Here is an 8542-nt window from a genome sequence, read left to right as displayed (position 1 = left end):
ACATGGAACATGCTGGAGGATGGTACCTAGAGGGGCCTCGGAAGCTCCATGCCCCTTCCCACAGAACTCACCCTATGTGTCTTTTGATCTCTAGCCTTTGTAATATCTTTCATAATAAACCAGGAAATCTGTCTCCTTAAGTCATTCAAGTGACCTACTCAAACCTGAGGAGGAGGTTGTGGGAACCCAGTTTGAGAATCAGTTGGGGAGATATACAGGTAAAATAATCTGGGGCTTATGATTGGCATCTAAGGGGGAGCAGGCTTGGAGACTGAGCCCTCAGCTGTGGGATCTGAAGTTGTCTCTAAGTAGATAGTGTCAGAATTCTAATAGAAGACTCACAGCTTGCCTGGGGGTGAAGGACCCCCCCCCCCCACACACACACTTGATGCCAGAAGTGTGTTGTGAGAGAATAGTAAGGGAAACTGAGTTGATAGTTTGTTTTTTCTTAATAGGTAAAAAGCCTTCTTGTCTTTATGGATTTCATGTTCTATTGGGGAGAGGCAAGAAACAAAATACCTAATACCACATATTGATTAAAGTCTATAGAGAAAAAATAGGAACTCAGGGTGCTGGGAAGTTCAGGCTACATTTTTTTTTTCTGGTCCTAGGCATTGAACCCAGGGTCTTCACACTGGGCATGAAGTAGTCTTTTTTTTTCCTGAGAGGGTCTTGCTGAGTTTAAGTTGCTAAGTTGCCCAGACTGGGCTTGAACTTTTGATCATTGATCATGATGCCTCAGCTTCCCAAAGTGCTGAATCACAAGAGAAGGCCAACATGCATAGCTTGTTGGGCTATAGCTTTTTTTAAATTTATTTTTCCCTCATAATTTTATTGATAAACAAATAGCAGTGAGACAGTTTCAAATCAAATTGGTAGGACAGTTTCAATAATTAATACATTGCATACATTCTTCCTAGTGGTTAACTGCTGTACAAGATGTGGACATGATATCCTATTACCATTAGAACAAATCACTCTATTCATTAAGAGAATGTAACTATATATCTATCCTAACCACTTTGAATACACCGATACAAAATGGACATTCATCTGTATACAGTTTTTTTGTTAAGTTCTGTTATTTGAATATTATAGGTGTATAAACTCAGCCCATAATAGAATTGAGTCTTCCGCTTGACTGGCAATGTCAGAAACTGTTGACCTGAGTCCCCTACAGCTCAACATAACACCATGGCTTTACTTCTTATATTTCGTTTTTATACTTTTCTGCTGGATGATTAAGACCAAGGTAAAGCAGGACCTATGTAACAAGAGTTGTAGCTTTTGGGTCTGATAAGGTCAGTCAAATCCCCTCAGGATTTATCTTGAGATCCTGTACCTCAGATTGTAGAACCTTTGTCAGTATCAGCCATGTGGATGAGTCATGGCCATTGCTTGGCCAATGTGCTGTCTGTGAAAGCCTGAGAGAATGTTTTCTCTCCATGTGACTCTCCTTAGGCACACTCTACATCACTGATCACTTTCCTCTTTGGCTCCATAATCTCCTTGATCAGAAAATTTGGGACACTACTGAGTTACATGACGTTACAGTACAAGTTCTCATATGTCCTGAGTCTTAATTGACCTTGGAAGGCTAGGGCCAAAGTGTTGGCTTTCCTTGCAGCCCTCCTTTTTCTCTAATTTTGGTCTGCAAACTTAGGTTGCTAACCATCCAGAAGACAAGCTTATTGTTATTACCATACAACTTAGGCTGTTAAACTTAACCTCACTATCTGTCTGCGTATCAAACATCTTAGGCATAATAAGGAAGAGGTATTTTTCATCAAGTATTGATATGTTGAACTTTAAGTCCCTACAGAATATGATAAAAAAAATTTAAAAATTAGAATATATTTTTAAAATAGGCATAAAGAATTATATACTTCTTATGTTTACACATAAGTCCAAAAATCTCACCATATACAACCTTGAAGCAGGACAGTCCCACAACATTCCTTTTCCTGTCTCTTGCCTTCATTTACCACCCCCTTCTTTTTGAACAATCATCTATCCGAGAGACACCATAGCAGTAACTGGCATGTCATGACAAGCAGCCCATATTCAGAAGACCAGAATGACAGGCACTCCAAGCATGAAACTATTGCAAATTACCAACTGCAGTGCAGTAGCTTAGTTCACAGGTATCAGTATATATAGTTAGTCAGGGTAAGAATCTTTCCAATTAACTGCCACATTAAAAAATCTTCTGAAGATTCTCAGGATCATTGCTTTGCCCGTCTTCTACATATAACTGTATTGCTTGACTTATTCATGTTTCCTAGCTCTTCTCCTTTGGGCTACAGTTTTTAAAGATGAGTTAGAAAAAGTCTTGTTGATGTGCCATTTGAGCAGAAGCCTGCACGAGGTGCAGAAATAAGCACTGGAGCTCTGGAGTTTTCCCAGAAGAAGGGCAGCAAATGGACAGCTGTGAAATTGTTTGGTGTGTATGTCAGGCACATAATCTTCTTTCATATCATTCAGAAGATAAACTTTTATGCAGATCGAATGAGAAGCTGGGAGAGAAGAAATGAATGATGAAACAAAAGGAGTAAAATATAATAATTGGTTCATCTACGTAAAGGCATTTGGACGTTCCTTGTACTATTCCTGCAACTCTCCTGTAACTTTGGAATCATATCTACTAAACAAAGACACACAAAATAGACAAGAGGAAGTCGTCAGTTGTGTCAAGTGATGTTTATGGGTTTAGGAACATTTAAATTTGACATTAGTCAGTGTATAGGTCTCAGTGGAGGGCAGATTTGAAGGCCTAACAGTGGGTACAAGAGTGGAAGGCAAGAAGTTGAAGTTGGGAAGCACAGGATAAATACAAAACACCTTTTGAAAAATTTTGCTTTGAAGGTCAGTGACTTAGAACTAAAGCTGGAGGAGTCAAGAGCCCTGAAGGGTGAGACAAATAACAGTTGTTTGCATGCTGATGCTAATGAAGTGGGAGATGGAGAACTGAGGGGTAAGCCCTTCGGTTGGAGTAGGGCCTAGCAGCCGAGGTGTAGGTTGGCTCCTTGTTGGTGCAAGCATAATTAGTTCTTAGGTATGTGGGTGCAAATGCAGGTTACTGATCCCTTCCAAAGATCTTCAGAGCACTCCTGTTGCTGACCAAGTTGAGTATATCACTGCAGAGAGGAAGGACACACAAATACCGCACACAATTGGGGCATCTCAGTAAGCTGGGCAGTCAGCAGACAGGGAAATACCAGGCAGTAGGAAATGATTCTAACTACCAAGTGAGACAGACACCATGACTAGTTTTTGGCAAGCTTGCTCTGCTGTATAAGCTGTAGGTCAGATTTATGAAGAGTGGTTGAAATAGGATTGAGGTTTGGTCAAATGATGGCAGAAGAGATTTGAACTTTGGCATTGCCATATTAGTGCCTACGTGACCTCAATTCCTGTGCCTAGGATACAACATCTGTGAATAGGGAAAATATTAGTACGCACATCTTTTAAGGATATTGTGAAGTTAAAGTGAATAAATATGTACCAGATTACTGGAATAGTGTCTGTTTTGAAGAAAGCACTTAGTAGGCATTTTCTATTACATCATTCCCCACTATGATCACAAAATCATCAGTACTTCATGATCTATTTTTTCATTTTTTTAAATTGTCTTTGGTACAGGGTCTCCCTATGCAGCTTGGGCTCATAGTGATCCTTCTGTTTTCAGCTTCCCCAGTGCTGGGATCACAGGCATGTATCACTGGCTCAGTCCGCCCAGGGGTGGGGCTGGTGCAGCACATGGTACCTGGGATCAAACCCTGGTCCCTGTGCTTTCCTAAGCAGGGACTTAGTCCACTGGGCTATCTTGCTGACCTGTTCCTGATCTATTTAATGTCACAGTTTTGATGAGAATGTGTGTGTGAATGCAGGCAGAAATAATTCTTTTACTGTTGTAATTCAATAAGGAGAAAAGGATAGGATGCTGATCAAATGGAATTAAAGAAATGGGCAGTGATGTGAACACAAGTCCAACAAACTCCCAAGGAATCAAGGATTCTGGAGTATGTGTCTTATGGTTTATGATTATACCAAAGTTTTACAAGTGTTCTATACACAGCAGCCTTTAAAAACAATGTCACTAATTCTGAGCACCGTGGCATAAGCTGCAATCTCAGAACTCTGGAGGCTGAGGCAAAAGGATCACTAGTTTGAGGCCAGCCTAGTCTATGAGGTAGCAGCCTATCTCATAAAAGCAAAACAAAAACAGTCGTCAAGCATTTTTTATGCACAGGAAATTTTACTAAGAAAATACAAGAATACATCTCATTATATACCACAAAAGGGAAAAATAATTTACATAATTATGGTGTTTTTAATATTGTTCCTTGGACCATGTTTAAGACGTCACCCAAGTATATGCTTTATCCAAGGCATTCCACTTGAACTGGTATTCCCACAAGCAATTACAAGACTAGGCAAGCCATCATTTTATCATAATGCAAACGTCAGAAAGGCTAAATGTAGCTTTATTTTTATTTTGTTTTCTTAAAGACAACAATTCTTGAAGTGTTACCCAAAGTAACACAAAGAACGTCAATTGCAGAAATAGTTTTAATTCTAAAGGTCATTAGACAAAAGATAATTAACAGGGGGGTACAAGTTTTGTCAAATAGCTAAAATAGGTCTCTAGCAATTCCTTATTCAACAGACAAGATTATATTAGTACATTCTAATTGTTCTTACCTTTTAATGGAAAATGTCTATGCATATAATACAATAAATGCCCTCTAGAATATAAGACAAATGCACATTGACACATGTGAATTCTCAAATATTATAAGTACTACTGAAACTTGTTTACACAAAAGTGATAGCAGCTGGTAGGTCTATAAAAACTACCAAATCAAAAGATAGTGAACTAACTCCTGAGAATCTTTGGTGTAACTTATCAAATTCAAAACCAAAGAAATTTAATATGTTGAAAACTACTAACTTTATAAACCCTTCCTTAAGGGGAATAATTACTGCTTTACAATATAAGTGCTAGGGGGCTTGCCCCTCAGCTCAGTTCAAGTGGCTGCTTCAACAAAGCAGTCGGGCTCAGGTTGCTGTGGTTCGATCCCCACAACTCAAGCCAGCCAAACCTGCCTGAAGGCATTCAGAGAAAAAAAAAATCCTACAAGTGCTAGTTTAAGTAACTCCTAACAAGACTCATGTCCTATATAGACCTGCTTAAATTTATTGAAATTTGAAAAACATTTTTTTTTGCTGCTTACATTAAAAAAAAAAAAAAAATACCAGAAGCTAGGTGTGGTGGCACACACCTGTAATCCCAGCACTCAGGACGCTGGGCAGGAGTATCCCCTTGAGTTTGAAGCTGTCCTGGGCTACACTGTGAGTCCATGGATAGCCTGAAGTACTTAGTCAGACCCTGTCTCAAAAAAGCCCCATCTTACCGTGACTTCGGATGTTTTCTTTTTCTTCTTTTTTGGCAGAACCAGGGATTAAACTCAGGTCTTTGCGCTTGCCAGGCAAGCACTTACTCTACTGAGCCATCTCCCCAGCCCGAGGTTTTCGAAAGCTGAACATTATTGAATGTTTAAAGTACAAAGGATGTAGCTCATCTGCAGAAATTTAACATTTGTATATAAAAAGTATAGGGTGCAAATCGAGAGGCAAAGTGGGCAATGAACTGTGCCATGTTCGTCAGCAGTGTGCCTACACCTGCACAGGCGGTCAGGCGGTCTTATTTTGGGTGGCAGAACACTGTTACTCCATTCTCCTGGACTTCCCTTTAAATGGGATCCCAATAAGAGCTTTGTTGAGATATTAATCTTGTCAGCTATTGCCTACACAACAGAGTTGATTTCATTTTTGTGAATTCAACAGAATGCTGAATCTACGTTAATATGAAAATTTTACCCTGCAGCCAGGTGTGGTGTACACCTATAATCCAAGTGCACGGGAGGTTGAGGCAGGACTGCCGAAACTAAAGTCAGCCTAAACTGCACAGTGAGACCTTGTCTCAAAAACACTGTTATCCTAGAGGATTCTAAGGGGGCTTGAGAAAAAAGCTCTAGGAGCCTTTGGATACAGTCTCCCCCCACCCCCAAGGCTTTCTTCACTCCCTCCCTTTCCTCTTGGGGCTATTATCTAGGAATGCTCCACTCCTTAATAATCAGTCTTAATTCATTAGCAAATCTTTTGCAAAAATGTAAAACCCTGTTTCTCCAGAGGTTTGACAATGGGGAAAGAACAAAAGGCAATACTGTCATTAGAGAATAAAATAGAAAATCTCTCCATACAAATGTCCATTTGATTTTTTTAAAGATTTTTTAAAAATTTTACTTATGTGTGTGTGTGTGTGTGTGTGGCCAGCTCAGCCCACCAGGGGGAGGAGCTGGCTGGCATGTGGTGCTGGGGGATTGAACCACGGTCCCTGTGCTTTGCTAAGCTTGTTCTAAGTAGGTGCTTTAGACCACTGAGCCATCTCACCAGCCCTGTCCATTTGATTTTTTACAAATGGATATTTGTTGCTAGATTTCACTTTTGCTACAAATCTATACAGTCAAATAGTATTCTAACTTTTATATATTTTCAGAAAAACTTATTTAAAAGTTCTATATTAATTTTTAACATCCTGGAAAAACTAATAAAATCAGATGAAAGCTATTCTATGTAAAACAGTATCTCAGTTGATCATTCTGTAGATTGAAGCATATACTTACAGAAGCACTGAAAATGTACACCTCAGCATGTTCTCTGTACAACATAGGCACTGCCAGGCAGACTGTCAGGAATACAATCTTAGGCCCCACCCAGACCCCCTCATTGGCATCAGCATCTGCACTAGCACCAGCGCGGGCTGGTTCTCAAGATGGTTCTGTTGTCCTCTCTAAGGCATTGACTGTCAGGGCAAGGGCCATGTGTGTCAGAATCACCTGGGAGCCTGCTGAAAATATACCTGGCGGGTCTGCTCTTGATGGTCTGGAGGGAGAGGGGACAGAGGCATCTTTATTTTAAAGACAGTTCACAATGGCTAAGACAGCCTCCTGGTTGAGAATCTATGCTTAGCTGAATTTGATGGCGCATACCAGTAATAGCACAGGAAGAGGTGGAGGTAAGAGGATCCCAAGTTTAAGTCTAGCCTGGACCACTTAGTGAGACTCTCAAAATAAAAAAGTAAAAAGGGCTGAGGTTGTAGTTCAGTGCAAAGGGCCTGGATTCAATCCATAATACTGGACCCCAAAAAACATACAAGAAACCCCCCCCAATCTATCTTTGAAAAATATTTTAATAAAAATCACAAACTTTTCCCCCTTTATTGTTAATAAACCTTTCCTCATTAGTTTCTTTCTCAAAACAGGTAGTGATAAATGAGGAAAACATGCATTTTACCTACTAAATACCTACTCAAAATTAACTTACAGAATTTCTTCTTTGTCCAAAAGAATGAGAATACATTAGTGTTTTTCAAGATAATTTTCTTTTTTTCTAAGTAAAAGTTCCTATAAAATGTGGAAAAGTTACAGGATTTGGCTTTCCAAATTCCAGGTATTGGAAAACCAAATGTATACTCATCCAACCTGATACTATTATGGCCTCCTGTATTCTTAAATATTAGAATGTGTAAATTAAATTTATAGCCAATAATTGATACTTGTTCAAATACTGGCTGGTAAATAAAAATAAGCAACTTTTTGAAAAGACTAATTCAGCATATGTCTCTGCCTTTTAAACACTAAACAAAAAACAGGCTCCTAATTATATTTATAGTGTTAAAATAAAGTACATATTTCACACAGCATATTGTTAGGGGTGATTTTATTTTCACAAAAACAACATGAAAACCACAAACCTTTCATCTTTAATTAAAAGAATCAAATTGTGACCTAATTCTCTGTTTTATGACAAAAACTTCTGATTTACTTATCTTTTAAATGGATTAACCAACTATGTTTTTCAACTCCAAATGGCAATCCCATTTCAAACTTTTTTTTCCCCCCAGGTTGTCCTATGGATCAAGCCCGGGGCCTTGTACAGAATAAGCATCCTTAAAATAATAAATTGTGTCTAAGTTTACCATGAATCAATCTCAACAGGCAGATGAAAAAAAGACCTCTTTTTACCTAAAGAGAAATATTAAATAATGTGTATACTGATATATATTTACCAATTTAACAACTGTTATTGTTACTGTTCTAGAAGGAGTATTTAGAAGTTTTATCCTCTTGCAGGGTGTGGGAGCACACATAGCTACTCTGTAGGATCACAACTTAGCAAGAGCCTATTGCAGAATAAAGGACCAAGGATACAGCACCTCTGGGTTTAATCTATGGTCTAAAGGGGGAAAAACCCTATGCTCTCAAAGCATGTGTGATGAATAGATTCTATAGTCATACTATTTCTTAAGATGTTTTGATGGGAGCGTGAAAACAGGAGGATCACTACAGTCTGATCTGTGTAGTGAGACCCTATAGACCATGTACTGATTTTTTTTTAAAAGATGTTTTGAAATTTCTCCTAAAATCTTCAGTATATAACACACAACAAAACTGTTCTCTTGGGTTGGGGAAATAGC

Source organism: Octodon degus, unplaced genomic scaffold, assembly GCF_000260255.1.
Source record: "Octodon degus isolate 3935 unplaced genomic scaffold, OctDeg1.0 scaffold00003, whole genome shotgun sequence".
NCBI classification, from domain to species: Eukaryota; Metazoa; Chordata; class Mammalia; order Rodentia; family Octodontidae; genus Octodon; species Octodon degus.
Note: the sequence above shows the minus strand (reverse complement) of the source record.